Genomic DNA, 18,644 nt, shown 5'->3' on the forward strand with positions numbered 1-18,644 from the left:
TCCCGATCCCTACTACAATTGTAATCACTCTCTTACTTAACGAAAATGAATTAACCTGTATGGTCCACTCCTATGATCCTTCTGGTATTTTTATCATCCAGGATGGCTGCCAAAAACAATTATTTTATTTACAAGACTGACAAATTGCAATCTGTTGCTTGCTGTAAAGGGGAGATAGTGTACCTACCATTGTGTTTTGATTGGAACATGTAACCAATAAGTGATTGAGTGTCTGTGAGTTATGATTGGTGTGGAGGCTGATATTTAGGGAGGTTGTGATGAACTGTAAAATGGAACATTACTTTGAGATGATTATGATTTGCAATGTTTTGGCCCTGAGTGGTGGGCGATCATTTTTTCCCTGGATGTGATCAGTCCTTTCACACATCCAGATTTAATTGCTCTTTTTTTTCTGATTCTTCAAAGACCAGAACAGTCACTGTAGTTAACCCCTTCGCTGCAAGTTCTTCCCCCATGCTAAGCCTTTTTTTGGCTATTTGGGGTAGTACGTGCTTAGGCCCCTGTCACTTTTTGACCACATAAGGTATCCAAGCCAAATTTGCGTCCTTGTCTTCCAACATCAGGGGAATTCTAAAGGTACCCAGGGTGTGTGTATTTCCCTGGAGGGGACTCAGAAATTAGCCAAAATACAGCTAAATTGTTTTGGGGGAGGAAAAAATGGGATAAGGTTTGTGGGGATGACATTTTCCCAGCTTTCAGGGTTCTGACAGATTGTTGCCAGAAAACCAACATTTTTTAGACAGTTTTGGCATTTTACTGGAACATAGCCAATTTTTGCTATTTTGTGTGCTTTCAACCTTCTTCCAGTTAATGGTAGAAATGGGTATGAAATCAATAATGGATCCTTGAAAGCTATACGTTTTAAAAAAAGTAGACATGATTCTGAATTCAGCAAAAGGTCATTTGTGTAGATCATTCAAAGCTTCTTTATAGAAACTAAGGGCCCCATTAGGATGCCAAGCAGATCGCCAACGCCATGCGGGCGGTGGCGATCCACCCGACATCCTTCCCCGCCCGCCACCATTTCTGCGGCGGACGGAAAGACTGTCCGCCGCTTTTCCGCCCGGTCAACGAGTTGACGGGGCAGAAAAGGGTTTCAAATGGTGGCCGTCCATATTAGGATGTGGGCGGGAACATGCTTTTCAGTGGTGGCAAAGGCATGCAGTAATGTCTTGTGTGGGCCTGTTGCGGGGTGGGGGTGCTCATTGCAGGTACCTATGGTACCCCCCTGCATTTCACTGTACAACATGGCAGGCATTGTGAATTGAAGTGCGCAATGTGCATGCAGTGTGGCGGGCACATCCTAATGGCCCCCACGGGACGGGCCCCCTTATGGCGGGCGGTCCCGTTTTACGTCGTGATTGCGGGCCCTAACAGTTGAAAATAGGAAAACTTAAAAATGAGTTGAAACAAACCAGCCATTTGTGCCAACGTTTCCACCTGTAACTTCTTCTAATTATGACAGATGTTTGAAAGCAATATACTGTCGTGTAGTTCCTATATTGCCAATCCTATAGATTTGACATAGGACTTATGTCAAAAGGTCTTTATCGAATATACTCAACTTAATTGTGTGTGTGCCAGCTAACTCAGAGGTCACTAGAAACTTTCTCGAATTAAAAAGAAGAAATTAGTTTCTGACAACCGCATAAACATGGCAACTTTGTTTCCCAAGAATATGAATATATGAATATATCTCTCAGTCGTGGAAACAATAGATAAGTATTTCACTCAGTCAATCGTGCATGCTTCGTTTCTACTGAGTTGCAGTGAAATAGAGAGACAGGTGTTTTCAATAAAAGGGTTTATTGAACAGTCTTCTTTCTCATGCAAGAGAGGTGAACTACTACAATTGTTAGGCAGAATGCAAAGTATAATGCATACAGCGTAAACAGTAATATGAAATAATACTGTAAGAGCATTGTATGGTTTCTAAGCCATATAAAAATACATATATAAATAACATAGACTAAAATACTCAACTGGTGCTTCTAAAATACGCCTACCCCAATGTACCTAACCTAAGTCTAGTACGTGGGAAGTAGTAAGTATTGTCTTTTGCATAGGTTTAGCTTTGCCAATAATTTACCAAAGGTTTCTCTTGGTTCTAATCAGCTTCATACCTTGTTTTAGAAAAAAAGAGGTCTGGTATCTCTTTCTCGGGACTCGATTTCCCAACACCCCGGAAGGGGATCCGGAAATACTGGAGCTGGATTCTGGGCAGAGAAGGGCAGCTTCATGATCAGTGCGTCATCTGGAGAGTCGGCTTCCTTCAGTACTTGCTGTAGGGAGCTGCATCTGACAAGTAAGTCTTCAAACTGCTCCGAACCACCGTATCTTGCTATAGCAAGTGAAGGTATATCTATACCTTGAAGGTGTTTAGGAATGCCATAGTTTGACGTGAAGTTGGGCATATGAACATCATGAATGAACCCCTGGGGAATAGTTGTTCATTGTAAAGTTACTGAGTTTGTGGAGAAATCAATATTCAAGCAAATGGGAAGTTCCTAACGGCTTAGGATGGTTTTCCAAGAAGTTGTTGTGACGTTTGGTGAACGGATGGAAGTAGCCATGCCTGTATTTGGGTAGCACGGGCTTTGCCTAAATAAGGGCTTGATTTCTTATGCCTATATAGGGGCAACAAGAATTGTACCTCTGTAAGGGTATGAATCGGGAAAAATTCAATTGGAGCCTAAAACGCCACACAACACCCACTCCATTTTCTTATGTTAGACATTGTAGTATGGTTTAGGGCATCTTTTTGCGTGTTTGTTATGTTAGAATGGCTTATTAGAAGTTTAAACGCCATTTTATCTTTTGCAGCTTTTTGCACACAACACTGCTTAGCTGTTTTTGCAAGTTAGCTTTCACGAAGGTCTATACATGAGAAAAGGTTTGTTTTCCAACATCTCTAGACATACATCATGCCCCCAGTCTGTACAGTGAGCGCTGAGCCACCAAGGTTATCATAACATGTGAGTCTGTTTATCGGCATATCCGTGTAACACATTCTAGACACAACATTTTGGCAGCTGCGAGCCAAGCAAGATTCTGGCGCCTTTATCATAGCACACTTGCCATAATTTCACACACTTGGAAGATTCCAGGAATGCAGAGAGACTAGCCGATCCAGATGTAATTTACACTTACTGAGCGGACAGGTAATAGGGTCCCCCAAAACAAGCTTAAGAGACCTTCTATAGCTTATAATACATAGTTCCTATAAAGGGAGTGTTTTTAAACTCGGTACTGTATCACCTGTTGCACAGTCATTGTAATATGATTCCTCCTTTTGTATTTTATGAAGTTGTAACCCTGCTGACCATATTTTTCTTAATCATATGTCTGCTTATTTTGACTAAATTACTGCACTTGAGATCACGTCGTTAAAATACATATTTTAACCTTACCGTATCTCTTTTTTACTCCTGTTGTGGACTGGTATGAGAGTATAACAAAAGAGTGTTCTTACTTCCCACCATTCCTGAGATGGTCCTAAGTCGCATGTTTTATGTTGTCTAATCATTGGTTACTTTGCTATAGGATGAAGAGCTAATGTGACACTGATTGCTAGCTGGTTGGGGTTTCTAGGTACTGAGGTGAGTTTCTGTTACACCACAATTCACTAATGTCTAAGGTCTCTGTGCACAGTTCTGTGTATGAGCTGAAATCCTTGCCACATGGTGCCGCCAACGAGTGTGGTCTTATTGTGAGACACTTGAGTAGTGCTCATATCAGTCTTCAACCCCCTCACTATTATTTCCGGTTGACAATAGTGACCGATAAAACCTGCCTATAGTTACATAGGTTTCTTCAAGCTTGATAATTTTAAAACGGTTTTCTGTTTGAATTACTACCCAGTTGTGCCTTTTTGTATTGCATTGTACTTCTCTATTACTGTTTCGATATGGCTGCGGTTGATATCCCAGCACACAGTTGTGTGGCTGTACGGAATCACTTACAGGAATACCTCGTTTCTTTAGAGGGACACGCAGTGGTTTTTGTTGTTTCAGCTGACGCGGTGTACCCATTTGAGTTGTATTACTCATGGGTTACAGTTCCCGCGGTAGATGCTGGTAATGGTTTATTTCACACTTACACCCCTGCTGATGCTCCTTCTGCGTACTCTCCATATCGGACAGTGGAAATTCTGATTCCTGCTTGGCAGCATGCCGTTTGGTTTAATGGCGCCCTCCCACGCGTTATTACAGTGGTAAGACATGGGCCGTTGTCGATTCCTGGCGCTACTTGGCCTGTTTTAGCTGCTTACACCCGCATCCAAGGAATTAGTGCCAGATGTAAATGAATGTACAACTTGGGGTGTTATTTTTGCGGCAGTCTATACTAGGTGTTTTGGCACCCCGTCAATGACTGTCCTCCCCTCTGTGATCAAACCTGTTCAGGATAAACACGGACCAGAGGCTGCTGTGGAGTTGGGAATGTGATTCGTGGGAGTGTTTGATATGGTACACAATCTCGTCCTGCCTAATGTCAAGGGGGATGCGGTAAGTTTCCAAGTCTCTAATGCTCTGCGCGAAGTCCCCGATGCAGACAAACCCCGTCAGTTACCGAAAATTATTACGGAGGCTTATAAGACCGTTGGCCATAATAGTTTGGGTGTTAAGTCTTTCACTAAAAAAGAAAAACAGCAGCTAACTCAACACGCGTCATCTGAGAAAGATGACCGCCCGAAAGTTCAGAAACAAAATTAAAGTAAGAACAAAAACAGGGGAAGCAGCAGAAACAGGGTTCCAGTCCCGCTTCACCTACACCTGCCCCTGTTAAGCATGCATATGAGTTGTGCGACGGCAGTACTATCAAGTCACCTGATAGATTTCAGGTTCCTGAACAACGTTCTCCTTGCTGTTTTCAGGAAACATCGGTAACAGCCACCGGTGGTGGAGGCGGCGGCAGAGGTTAAGGTGCCCAACAGAGCCGTGAGCAGCCTCATAAGGCTGACAGAAAAGGCAAGCAGGACGAGACACAGCATCCAAGGTCCCAGTTTCAGAAGAGGAAAGTTGCTGCGGTGACAGCTAGATATGCCACAGATAGTGAGAACGCAGCTTCAGAATCTGACATGGGCGCTGACGCTGCTGGACAGCGCGGCGGAGATTACCATTGTTCGAGAGGCGCTGCGTCCACTACTGAAGGTGACAGCGACTGACACCTTCATTGTAGTTGAGACAGCTGACACTAGAGTGGCTCCCCCTGACATACTTAATGAAATTGTCCTTGTAATTCACGGTGACATAGAACGTTCCATAAAAGGTTTTTTTGGGGAAAATCTAACAACTACTTTTGATATTTTGTTGGTGGAGGTCGATTGGCCCCAACCCTTTGTCCTAGCTGCTCCGCAAGGGGAGGAGGTGATCCTCCCCGCTTTCGCGCACACAATGCCAAAGGAGCAGGCTCTGCAGTTTGCAGAAGATTGGGCTAAGGCACTTGCGCCGGCGTTGTACCGTACTCATTGTGGATGGGACAAACTTTCCCCTCAACATGGGATTCCCTTGCGGTCGATGCCACAGCCTCAACCCCAATACCCCATGCGACGTGAAGCAAAAGCCTCTGTTGCACAATTCCTTGAACAATTGGAATATCAAAGTGTAATTTAAACATCTGTGTCTCTGATAAATAACCCACTTTTTACTGTGACCAAGCCAGATGGCTCGTACTGTTTGGTATTGGATTACCGCTACTTAAACTCACATTGTCGTATGTGTGCAGTGCAGAATACTCACAGTTCTGCTCTTGTGGATAGTCTTGTGTGTAAAAGGTTTAAAACCACACTTGACATATCCAACGTTTTTTTTGCCCACAATCTGTCCCCTCTTAGTAGTCAATGGATGGCTTTTACAAGTGGTGGCAAACAGTGCTGATTCCTTCGTTTGGCTATGGGCTACAAAAATAGTCCAGGTGTATTTGCCACCCGCATTGTCTCACTCCTGGAGAGGCTCGAAGTAGATGCATGTTCGTATGTGGATGACATTTTTCTCACAGACAACGAGTTATGGCCGCATCTGTGCCGTGTAGACCGCATAATTTGCCGTTTTGCGGACATAGGCTATACATTCTAATTCTATAATTCTAATTTCTAAACATATTAAACATATCTAAACATGATGTGTAAAAAAAACCACCCAAAATACATAAAAATGCATTGGTACTGCTTGTACACGAAAAGAGCATTTGTCCTGTACGCATTTAAAAGCAATGTTTCATTCCAAGCATATAGGTGACATTTTCAAAATGATATCTGAATGAATCACGAAAATACATTCATGAAATGGCTCGTAAATACTGAAAAGAAAAGGTGCCGAAAGCATTTCATGACAGGGTATATAAAACTGTTTGTTCTTAGGACAAGGTCAAATATTGTCTCCGGAAGTTTTTCAAAGAATTCTAGTTCTCTATGAATAGTTCTACTTTAAGCAGATTACTTTGTTCCAAAAAATGAAAGAATACAAATTTGGAAAAACAAAAAGCTAATCATAGAAAAAAAGAGTCCCAAAGTTAGAACTTTGTTTTGAAAAATGAAGGTCGAATTCAAAGTCTCTCAGAACACTGCGTGCCAAATCAAAAGTCAGTGTTATTGGTTGGAGAAAACATAAAATCTTCTAAGTCTGTAAAGAATTTGTCTACCATTGTAGGTGAAAGTTGGATTACCTTGTTAAGAAGATCAAACACACATAGATGTGTAGCATCGCCGTCAGCATTGGTCGCATTAGCAATGTTCGTAGTGGGTAATACTTGTGTGCCTGTTTCCTCTCGTACCTCACCATCAGCAATTTTCGTCTGTGAGATCTCAATGAATGCCGTCATCAGAATTGGTAGCTGTTGGGGACAACACAGTGCATGGGCCGTTACTGGCTCAATAAAAGTATCAACATCCGTTGGAATGATTGATGGAAGTGTGAGACAGGGGTCTAACACGCATTCTTCTCTGCATAGCAGGCAGAGTAGTACAGGTAGGATGCAATCTTGCCAAATTGGTCTTGATGACAGAAACCATGTGGTATTTAATTCTCTTAAACAAGTTAATCCCAAAATTTGGATGATGCGCTCACGACACTTCATCGCCAGTAGAGTGATCTCAACGGTGATCTGGGTGTTGGCTGTGGATTGGCTTGCCATATCGAAGCCGTAGGAGCAAAAATCCCTGCAGCGAGTCCCAAAATGAAAGGCAATCCGCCAAACATAGAGTGCACAAAGTTTTTAAATATTCCTAGGACTGCTTCAAAGGGTGCTAACAGTCCCGAAAAACTGCCTTAAATTCATGTACAATACCACTCGTATCAGACATGTTTAAGATACAACTTAACATTTTTGAGAAAGGTATAGGGCAGTTTGTAGTTAAGTGGGCATGTATCTCTGCAGAAGTCCTTGCGACTTGCAGATCATATGTCTCTTTGGCCGAGGTCAGTGGCAAAGTTTTCTGTAAAAGAATGGCTTTCGTTCTGGCTTTCGTTCTGCTTAAAGTATCAATTAGTATAGAAGAGATGTTCAGTGAAGGCCATAACAGAGAATCCCAGTCTGTCTTGGATTTTGGAAACAAGACTTGCATACAGCAAGAAACCATGGCTGACACAGTTACTAGATAGGGTAAACCTGGCAACATGCCACAGCAGCTGTGATCGTTCAATATGAGGTAACTTCCATTAGAAAGCTGTCCAAAAATTGGATCAATCGCTGTAGCTGGAGAATGTTGCAGGTGGCAGGATAAGTTGTTAGAGGAACCAATGAAGGCCCAGTGTAAATTAATACCCTGACAAAGGAGAGAATCGTTTAGTTCATTTTCACAATTTTTACCACTAAGAAACACTTCTTTCTCCCCACTTCAACATCTGTGTGTGTATGGTAATTCCCAGGATGTCTTGATGTATTCTTTACCCAACATTTAATATGTGCCGGCTGGTATACGTTTTAAGCAATATTGAAAATGGAAAATTGTAACAGGCAGAGTGATTGTTCTGTGTATTATCCATTCAATAGCTGGCTTTTCAGCGACTGTAAATGGCAATCTTTCCAGTTTTTCTATGCTCAGCACCATATAGTCTGCTCCCCTCTATGCCAGTTTGATCTGTTTATCAGTGAGATTGAATTCTGAAAACAGTGACGTGGTATTGATGAAACGCCAAGGCACATAGCCTGAACAAAGGTTTTGTAACTTCCAGCCTAGTAGCATGATAGAACATAATTTCAACTGACCATGTTGCAGCATGACCAAGTCCTGTTCCATGATGTCTATGGCAGAGGATACTTTGCTGTCCAAAGAATATATCCTGGATGGCAAAGTTATTAACCCATTGTCAACTACAGAGAGAGATTTCTCTAAGTAAATACAATCAATTTCTCGTATTCGTTCTGCAGTCTCTGCTTGCGTAATCTAACATGCTTCATTATACAATGCATAGAGACCGGCATATATAAAACATTTATGACGCGGTTTAGTAAGTCTTTGCAAGAAGTCCCTTGGATCTGTGCCATCTTTAAGTAAAGATAAGTGTTGTTTTACATCATTTAGTGTAGATTTGTGTAGCCACTCAATGCACAGTTTCCCTACACTGTATGTTGTTACTTTTCCTGGATGCTGTCTCTGAACATATCTTGGATCTGGCCAAGTAAATTTGAACCCTTGTGTCTAATTCAGCAATCTATCTTGACAGTTTTTTGTGTCTGTGGGCCAATGAACCATTTATTCCAATCTGGATCTGTTCTGTTGTGAAGCAAAAGAGTATGTACGTCGACCTCCCCCTCTGAAGTGTTACCACTAACAGGTGTAGGTGTAGGTATGGACGGATTGTTAAAATCTTTTATCTTGGCTATTATTATTATTATTATTATTATTATTATTATTGTGTCTTTTGTAAAGCGCGCAGATACCCCAACGGGGTGTACCGGCGCTGAATGAATGATAACCGGCTCATAGGCTAGAAATTAATTGCGAAACAGAAAGGTTTTCAGAGATCTACGGAATTCTTGTTCTGAATTGCTCCTACGAAGATCCAGAGGCAATTTGTTCCATCTTAAAGCAGCACCGAGCTTAAAGGACTTTCCTCCCGCTCCGGCTTTTCTGTATCTTGGGGTGGTTAGTAAGAATTTGGAATTGGAACGAAGGGTTCTCAGATTACTGTAGGGTCGCAAGGTAGATTGAAGGTGAGCCGAGCCAAGGCCCTTTGTGGATCGAAAGGCGAGTAACATCGCCTTAAACTCAATCCGTTTACCCATAGGGAGCCAATGTAATTCCCTTAGGTATGGGGAGATATGCTGTCTGCGAGACAGGCCACCAATTAAACGTGCAGCAGCATTCTGGACCCTTTGAAGTTTCTGACAAAGACCTTTATTTAAACCCAGATACATACCATTGACATAGTCGAGATGGGAGATGATAAGGGCATGAACAATGGTCTTTCTGTTAGCAGAGGGTAGATAGTTAATTACTTTTTTTAAAATCCTTATCTTGGCAAAACATGCCGCAGAGACTAGGCCTAGGTTTCTCACAGAGTCCTTTGGGGTCGGAGCGGGGCTCAGATCTTCCGGCCACCACAGGTTCGAGCTAAGAGGGGATGGCTGATTGAAAAAGAGCACCTCTGTTTTCCCAGCATTAAGTCTCAGGGAGTTGAGGTCCATCCAGCTGGCGATATCTCTCAGACAAGTTTTGAGAGGATCAAAAGAACTGGGAGAGGGATCCTTAAACGTAAACAGCAGCTGGATGTCGTCCGCGTAGGACGTTATTTTTATGCCTGAGCGAGAGATCAACTCAGCCAATGGTGAAAAATACACATTAAATAAGAGTGGGCTAAGAGAAGAGCCCTGGGGGACACCCCATTTTAATGATCTAGGTGTTGAAGTGAAAGGGGGGGGGTGTAAACCTGTTGTGTGCGGTTGGACAAAAACGAGCTGATCCAAGCGAGTACCTTGCCCTGAATACCAATCTCCTGCAATCTATTAAGCAGTAAAGGGTGAGAGACGGTGTTGAATGCTGCTGATAAATTCAGCAACACCAACACCGCCCTCGATCCCTGGTCTAGGGTCCAACGCACAGAGTCGGCCATCTCAATGAGAGCCGACTCCGTGCTGCAGCCCCTGCGAAAAACATGTTGGGAATCATGGAAGAGGCCGTTCCTCTCAATATAGCAAGCCAGTTGCTGATAAGCAAGCCGTTCTAAAATCTTGGCTGGGGCCGGGAGAAGGGAAATCGGTCTGTAATTAGCCGTATCCTCGGGATTCGCAGTGGCCTTTTTCAGGATAGGGATCAGGAACGCGTGTTTCCATGCCTCTGGATAGATCCCTGAACTAAAGGAGGAGTTCCATATGGAATTGAGGAAGGGATTTAAAAAAGAGGCTAACACTTTATAGTATTTGGCAGGCCAAGGATCTCCAGGGGAGCCTGATCTGCATCTAAGTAGCTCTTGAAGGGAAAACTCAGTCGAAATTTCAACAAATTCAGTAAGAGCGGGGCCCGCAGAATGTGGCATTGTCCGAACCACGAGAGGATCAGTGTTATCTTTGGTGGGAAAAGAGGCCTGAATCCACGCAATCTTGTCCTCAAAGAACTCTGATAATTTAAGACAGAGTTCCTGGGAGACAGGCTGCTTACGGATCAGAGCTTGAGGGTTAGTGAATGATCTAACAATTGAAAAGATTTTTTTAGGAGCATTGCTTGCTTTGTCAATCTTGTCTGCTAGAAAATTTCTTTTATGTTTAATAATCTGTTTCCGATATTCCTTTAGGGCTTTACGATAATTGATTTTACTATCATTAGAATAGTCCAATCTCCAGCGTCTCTCCAGTACTTTACAGGCGGACTTAGATTGGCGTAGTTCATCTGAGAACCATGGGGCCGCTGGGGTGGATCTAAAAGTTTTTATCGGCCTAAGGGGTGCCAGAGAATTAATAGTCTTACTGATCCATTCGTTGAAATGCACAGTACGGGAATCCAAATCTTCGCCCAGGTCGGGAAGACTATCTTTAAGATGATCATCAAGGTTCAGGGATGTAATGTTGCTCCAATTTCTCCCAAGATCCCTCGGGATGGAAGAGGGTTGATCAGAGCGAGAGAAAGAGGCCGAGAATGGTATTAAAAAATGATCTGACCATGTGACGGGGATAGGATCATCAATTTTCAGACTTGAGAGATTGGAAAAAATAAGATCCAAAGTATGTCCAGCTTTGTGGGTGGGATGATCCACTAGCTGGGGCAGATCAGAGGCAGAGAGTGTTGATAGCAAATTCGAGCTCAAAGAGCAAGAGAGGTCGTCTGCATGGAAATTGCAGTCTCCCAACACAGTAAAATTAGCATAACGGGTGGTTGCTAATGTGATGTAATCGAGTTGAGCCGGGAGATAAGTGGGGCTGGAATTAGGCGGTCGATACAGCAGCAAGCCTGCAAATGAAACAGACGCAGAGAGGTTGATACAAAAAGGAAGCCCCTCAATGTTATCGATGGGATTAAAGTGGGGAGAGTTAATGGTCCACTTGTCTTTATAGACAATAGCCACTCCTCCTCCTCTTTTTCCACTGTGTCGATTGGCGCACATAATACTGAAACCTTCCCGGATCGCCAAGGTGATGGCAGGGTTGCTCTCCTCGTTTAGCCATGTTTCCGTTAGGAACAAAAGTCCCAGTTATTATCTATTAAAGATTGCTGAATGTCAAGGGAATGCTTAACTAGTGACCGGCAATTTATGAGAGCTCCTTTTATGGGTACAGTCAAGGACGGACCTCGAGCAGGAGGCAAGAGGATCCGAGGATTCATTAAAACGAACCCACAATGCCCGCAGGTTATATGCGATCCACGATGGGTAGCGAGATCAACCCGGCTATGGGGGCAGGCCTCCGGGCGGAGGGCCAGGATTTCCAGCGGGGAATAAATGTGTCTTGACTGGGTGGAGTAACGGACAGCATGCCTTGTCTTGGCTAATCCAAGACAAGATGTCTGTTGGACAGTGTAATTCAAGAACATTATTTACTCTGGGATGATACAGGCTCTAAATAAGACTTCTAATCCCTGCACTTGCCAATCTTTTGTGCCCCAGACAGTTTTTGTCTCAATGTTGTCTTTCCAAAAGTCAAAACCTAACGACAGCTAAGCATAAAAGGCCACAGACTAAATTTGTTTGGGACTTGTCAACATACCTTTCATTCCTGTCTTATTAACATTTTTAAAGTAAAATGATTCTAAATTTGAAACATTAAAACCTGGAAAGTATGGAAATTTGCCATAAAATGTTTTTGAGCTACCCTTTGGTGGAGTAGGACAATGTTCCTATTGGTTATACATCAGTACATTTCTAGGATTTGCAGATTTGTGCAAGAAATGATGACCATAGTGATTATAACAATACATTTGTTCATAATCTGATGGACCTTCTAAATATTCATGATTTTTAATTTTACAGACATTTCTAAGTCGGACATCATATTATTAACAGTCTCAAAGTCCCAATCATCAGAAAAGGTACTAGATGAAACAAAGTCATTCAAGGAAATCCTGAACTGGTGTGGAATTTTCAACAGCTCCGCCGGACCAAAAATGTCAGATTGAGTTCTGTCCCAAGCTATACCACCCAGTATAGGAACGGCTGTGATGTTCAGTGATGACAAGTCTCTTTGTTCACGATGAGATGATTTGTGTGGCTTGAGTAGTAAGTTGATGTTCTTACTTGCTGTGTCCTTTTTAACATATCTTCCATTTATCAGCATTTCCAAAGTTATCACAAGAGTCAACCAAATTAGAAGAAAAAGTACACTCAACACCATCCAAAGTTCAATTCATAGTGAAACCAGATAAGTCTATTCCAGGTGATGAAAAAGGTATGTTGCTTGTTCTTTAAAAGTTATTTTTACTGGCGTTGTTTCAGGTTCGCTGGGATCCTCAGAAAACGTATCAAAGTTAAAGAAATAGACAGAGGCAGTTCAGTGAATTGTAGGGATAGCATCAGGATTTGTTGAAATCGCTGGAACCACTTGATCACTTGTTACATTTGTGTATTCAGATGATACTGTATTGTAGACAGGCGTTTCTTGACAAACTGTTATTTGGGTGCAAGTTCCCATGCTTTATTGCATAGTCCTTCTTTTGGCACTGCAGATTCTTCAAAGGCGATGAGTCTCTCAGTTTGAACCTCTTGGATAGTAGCCAGATTGGGGCGTCTGCTACATTGTCGGAGTCCACTTGGCCTACTGCTTATGATCGGCCACATGATGTGGTTTGACCAGGTTCATGGACACAAACCTGTTCTCCTTTTTTCCAGCAAGGGGCAGCAGTAATACCGTTCTTGATCCGTGGATGGCTAGGACAGGTACTGGTTGTCTGTAAGAAGGCCCAAATTCCTCTTGTCCGCGATCTTTTCTCTGACTAGATTCCCAATCTTTGGAATCCAGACAGGCCTTGCAGGGATGGTCGGTTTCTCTTCAGTTGTTTGGTGGCTTCAGGAACACGTTACTTTGTTTCAATCTTAGTTCATTTACGTCCTGTAAAACAGCCAAACAGTCTTTGCCATCAAAGAGCTTTTAGTCTACCACTGAAGTCTGACAATCAAGATCCGAAATGTGCATTGTAGTCCCAAAAAAGGACTTCATATGGAGTGATACCCCCTAGATAACTTCTTGGCAGATTGTTAAGACTACGTTGGACACTTATTAGATGTTTGACCCACCCGTCACCCGAGACTAATACCCTAGCTGCTTTAGGTCCCGTTTTTTTTCTCTCCACTACTGAATTTCCCTCAGGATGGAATGGTCTAGAGCACTGCAATGCAACGCCTAATTTGGCCATGGCCTACTTGTAAGCTCAAGAGCTAAACACAGGACCCTGGTCAGAATGTAGCGTGCCTACTGCGTATGTGCCGATAAAGACTTGCAAATCTTTTATAACAGTTTGAGCTTCAGCCGAGCGCTCAGGTCACATCCAAATAAATCTTGAACACGAATCCACTGCAACCATGATCTATTTATAGTTACCATACCTCTGCAAAGGATCGCAGTGATCCAGGTAAACGCTAGCTAATGGTTTGTCTGAAATTAACAGGGGCAACTGTGCAGCACGTTTCACTGTAGAGACTTTCATCTTTTGGCAGATTTCACATTCCAAAACATAGTTTCTGGTCTGTTTCCTCATGTGCGGCCATCAGAATCTCTGTTTTAATAATGATACTGTGGCGGAAACACCTGCCTGTCCTGAGACGAGCCCTTCATGTGCTGCTAAGATTAGTCCTAATCTATGTTCTATTTTTGGAATTACTCTATCCCCCATTCCAGGGATTCAAGAAAACGGAACATTATTTGCATCAGTTATATATGAGTATTTGAGTGGAAAGCCTTTTGGTAATGCTTTACCACTGTCTTTGCTCGAAGCATTGACAGCTTGCAATATTTCGCTGTCTTTTTTTGTTTTTGAATGAGTGATTGCAGCTACGGAAGCCGTTTGCACAGCTGCCTTCGCGGCTTCATCAGCCAATGAATTCCATGCAAAGTGAACACCATCACTTTGAATATTCAGTGTATGTATCACGTGAGCGTTTTGTAGTCCTTGTCATAACTGAACTACTTGTTCCCAAAGCAGTTTATGCTTGATTGTGCCACCTTTTGCATCTTTGTAACCGTTTTGAATTCAGTTCTGCAAGTATTCCTTGTAAGTGTGGTGAATTTGTGATCAGTATTCTCAAGCGCCATCTTGAATGCTTGTAGTTCAGCTTGCTGAGCTGTACAATATCCTAGAGATTGTGTTTTAGTATCAATTGGTTGGAATTTGCCATCTCACCAGCGACATTTAACGATCGCTCATGCAGCACTATAAGCTTGCGTACCCCCTGTAGCGGGTTGGCCTGATCCATCAGTATAAAGTATACATTCATACTGCTCTAGAGGCAGAATGTCAGTAGGCAGAGGACATTCTTGTTCATATTGTAGAAATGCTTGAGTCTTCAAATAAGGGTCAAAAACGTATTCAACATCTGTTGCAGCAAGAGAATTAACCCATTGTATCCATCTTGGATGTAAAGCCTTTGCATTTGGAATGCTCGCTTTTGTCACTGCCTCTGAGGCAAGGGCTCTCTCTTTTGCAACTGCAGTTTGAACCGCTGTCAGAATTTTTTATGTAGAAGTAAATTTCACTTCTGCTTTTGTGTACAAGTGTGATTTGTATGTTATTGGTACTGTTTCACCTTCGTTAAAAGTTAAGTACCTGAATCCGCATTGTCCTGGAATAATTCGGATCACAAAGTTGCGAACGTTTACGCATGTTTGTAAATGTTTTGTTTGCGATGAACGCAAAATTTCTGTGTGTTTTTGAGTCAAATTAACTGTTTTGAAATCAGGTTTGATTAATTCGTAGAGAGGTTTCACCCTTTCTGTGTAGTTTATGTTATGTTATGTTATGTTAAAAAGTCGTGTAACGCGCACGTACACCGAAACGGTTTCTTGGCGCTCATGACAAACACAACGGACAAGGGCAGGTGATTACTCAAAGGCAGTTTTAAAAAGGAACGTTTTTAATGACTTACGAAAGGACTCATAAGAGGAACAGTGACGAAAAGAGGAAGGGAGAGAATTCCAACAAGAAGGACCTAAAAAGGAAAAGCGCATACCACCATGTTTCTTGCGATGGTTGAGGGGAATACACAGAAGATTGTCGGCGGAAGAGCGCAAGTGGCGAGTTGGTAAATACCGCCTTAGTTTGGAAGAGATAAAGGCGGGCGCCCGATTGTGGAGAGCTTTAAAAATGGTGCAACCGAGTTTAAAGGTGCACCGTTTGGCCACTGGAAGCCAGTGGAGGCTCCTCAGCAAAGGTGAGACATGCTGATGTTTGGGCTGATGGAAGACCAAACGGGCAGCCTGATTCTGGATCAGTTGGAGTCTCTGGAGTTGGTAGCCAGGAATCCCCACATATAAGATATTAGCAAAGTCAACCCTGGAGATGACTAGGGCCAGGATGACTAGGATGAGTGCCACTCTGGTGAGGAATCGACAGATCTTGCGGATCCTGCGCAGGTGGAAGAAGCAGGATGATGTTACTGCCGAGATCTGCGATTTCATGGATAGATCACCAGAGATGACAACTCCAAGGCTTTTCACAGAGCTGACCGGGCAAGGAGGGGCGCCAAGAGAAGAGGGCCAAAAACTGTCATCCCACGGATTGGTCGGTCCACCCACCAGGACGAGTTCCGTCTTGGACGGATTTAACTTGAGCTGGCTGTGGCCCATCCAATCAGAGATATATAACATGGTGGTTTGAAAATTAGTGCGGGAAGAGGGAGAAGTGTCCAAAGGAAAAATCAACTGCAGGTCGTCTGCGTAGTTATAGATGGTGGCAGGGGAATGACGGAGAGAGACCATAAGGGGTTGCATATATAAATTAAAAAGAAGTGGGGATAGAGCCGAACCCTGAGGGACACCACAAGAGAGGGAAGAAGGAGCAGCAGAAAAGATAGAAAGGTGGACTGCTTGAGAACGACCGTCAAGAAAGGATCGGACCCAGTCTAGAGCAGCGCCCTGAATGCCGGCATTAGTGACACGGTCGATCAATATAGAGTGATCGACCGTGTCAAAAGCCGCCGACAGGTCCAACAGGATGAGGGCTTGAGAGATGTTATTGTCCGCTCCTGTTCTTAAGGTGTCCATGACAGCTGCAATGACCGCCTCGGTAGAGTGGAGGGGGCGGAAGCCCGCCTGTAGGGGGTCCAGGAAAGATGAGCTCTCAATGAAGGTACTCAGACACCGAGTTACATAAGTCTCTAAGATCTTTCCCAAATAGGGAAGAAGAGAGATGGGTCTGAAGTTACTCAAGACTAGGGGGTCTGCATTCGCCTTTTTTAGAATGGGTAACACTACAGCCTGCTTGAAGGAATCTGGGACTACTCCAGTGGCTAAAGAGGTGTTAAGAAGAGCCAAAGCGGGGTCAGGGCAGGTCATAAAAATTTCTTTAAGGATATGAGGAGGGCAGCAGTCCTTGGGAGACCCAGAACTGACTTTGTGCAAGAGGCTGTGAAACTCAGTGATGGAAATAGGGGGGAAAGTATTGAATTGCTGGGAGTTTGCAGGGGGTAGTGAAAATGAATGGGACGAGGAGGGAGAGGGAATATTATTTTTGATCATGGAAATTTTGTCCTGAAAAAAGGCATTGAGCTCATCACACAGAGCTTGAGTAGGAATGGAGGGGAGAGTGACACGATCAGGGAGGGAGAGCTCATTAACAATCGCAAAGATGTCTTTTGCTTTGGCAGCCGACTCCAAAATTTTTCGAGAGAAGTATGATGATTTTGCCTCTAAAATAGAGGATTTGTATTTTTTCAGTAAGGTCGTAAATTCATTTTTAAGCAGAGGATCATACTTATGACGCCAGCGGCGTTCGGCTTGGCGGAGAGCCAGTTTGTCCAGTCTTAACTGGGTGGTAAACCAGCGCTGGGCGTCATGAGGGCGCAAAGCTTTTATAGTTTGTAAGGGTGCTACAGAGTTAGCAGCCGCCATCAGCCATTGCTCCAGGATAGAGGCTTGATGGGAAGCAGAACCAGAAAACGGAGGGACTGAAGCTGCCAAGAAGGAATGTAATTCAACTAAATTGGCCTTCTTCCAGTTACGAGCTGAGATGTTGGTAGGGGGGGGGCGAAGGTGGGGGATAGAGAGGTCAACTGAAAAAGAAATAAAAAAATTATCTGACCAAGAGCAGGGGGTTACCAGTGGGGGCAGGAGATCTAAGTTAGCCGTCCAGACCTGATCTAGTATGTGGCCCTTACAGTGAGTCGGCGTGGAGATCAATTGTCGACAGTTCATGCTAGTTAAGGTTTCTGAGAACTGCTCAGACAGTCGACTTTCCCGAGGGTCGGTGGGCCAGTAATTAAAATCGCCTATGATGATGACTTTAGCATGATTAATAAGGATCTGAGAGATGAGATCCCCAACTTGTTGTGGGAAAGAAGGCATGTAAGTGGGGGGTCTATACATGAGAACACAGATAAGGGAAGACCTGGTCGAACGAAGTTGGATGACAAGAGTTTGGGTGTTGGGGATAGGGGTGCAGTCCAGGGTGGAAAAGATATGCTCTTTACGAATAATGGCTGCAACTCCACCACCAACCTGCCCCCCTGTGCGATTAACTTGTATGATATAGTAGCAATTGGGGGTGGCGGCCAAAATATCGGGTACAGAGTCGTCAGTGAGCCAGGTCTCCGAGAGGAGAAGAATATCTACAGCGCTATCATCAAGTAAGAGGTGGATTTCCAATTGGTGCTTCACCATAGACCGGGTGTTTAGATAAAGGATTGTTAGGGGACGCGTCTCTGGCTCCGAGGGGGTGAAGAGCGGGGGTGCAGGAGTAGGAGCGAGGTCCGACTGAGTGGGAATTCCTAAAAAAGGAATAGTCGAAATACCACACTCCTGGGCCTTCCTAATGGCGCAGGGCGGTAAAGGAACAGCCTGCCGCAGAGAGAGTAAGTCCGCAGACGAATAGGAAAAGGTTTGGGCAGGGTATATGGCCGCTGGTCGCGTACGGCCGCGGACGGGCGCAGACGGGCTGGACTTAGGCGCGACTTCGGCGCGAAGTCGGCGCTCCCGCTGCGCTCGTCCGCTTGCGCTTGCGCCATATCATCCTTTATGGAGGACTGAATTAAGCCACTAGACCGCTAACC

This window comes from Lissotriton helveticus, chromosome 7 (genome assembly GCF_964261635.1).
Source record: "Lissotriton helveticus chromosome 7, aLisHel1.1, whole genome shotgun sequence".
NCBI lineage: Eukaryota > Metazoa > Chordata > Amphibia > Caudata > Salamandridae > Lissotriton > Lissotriton helveticus.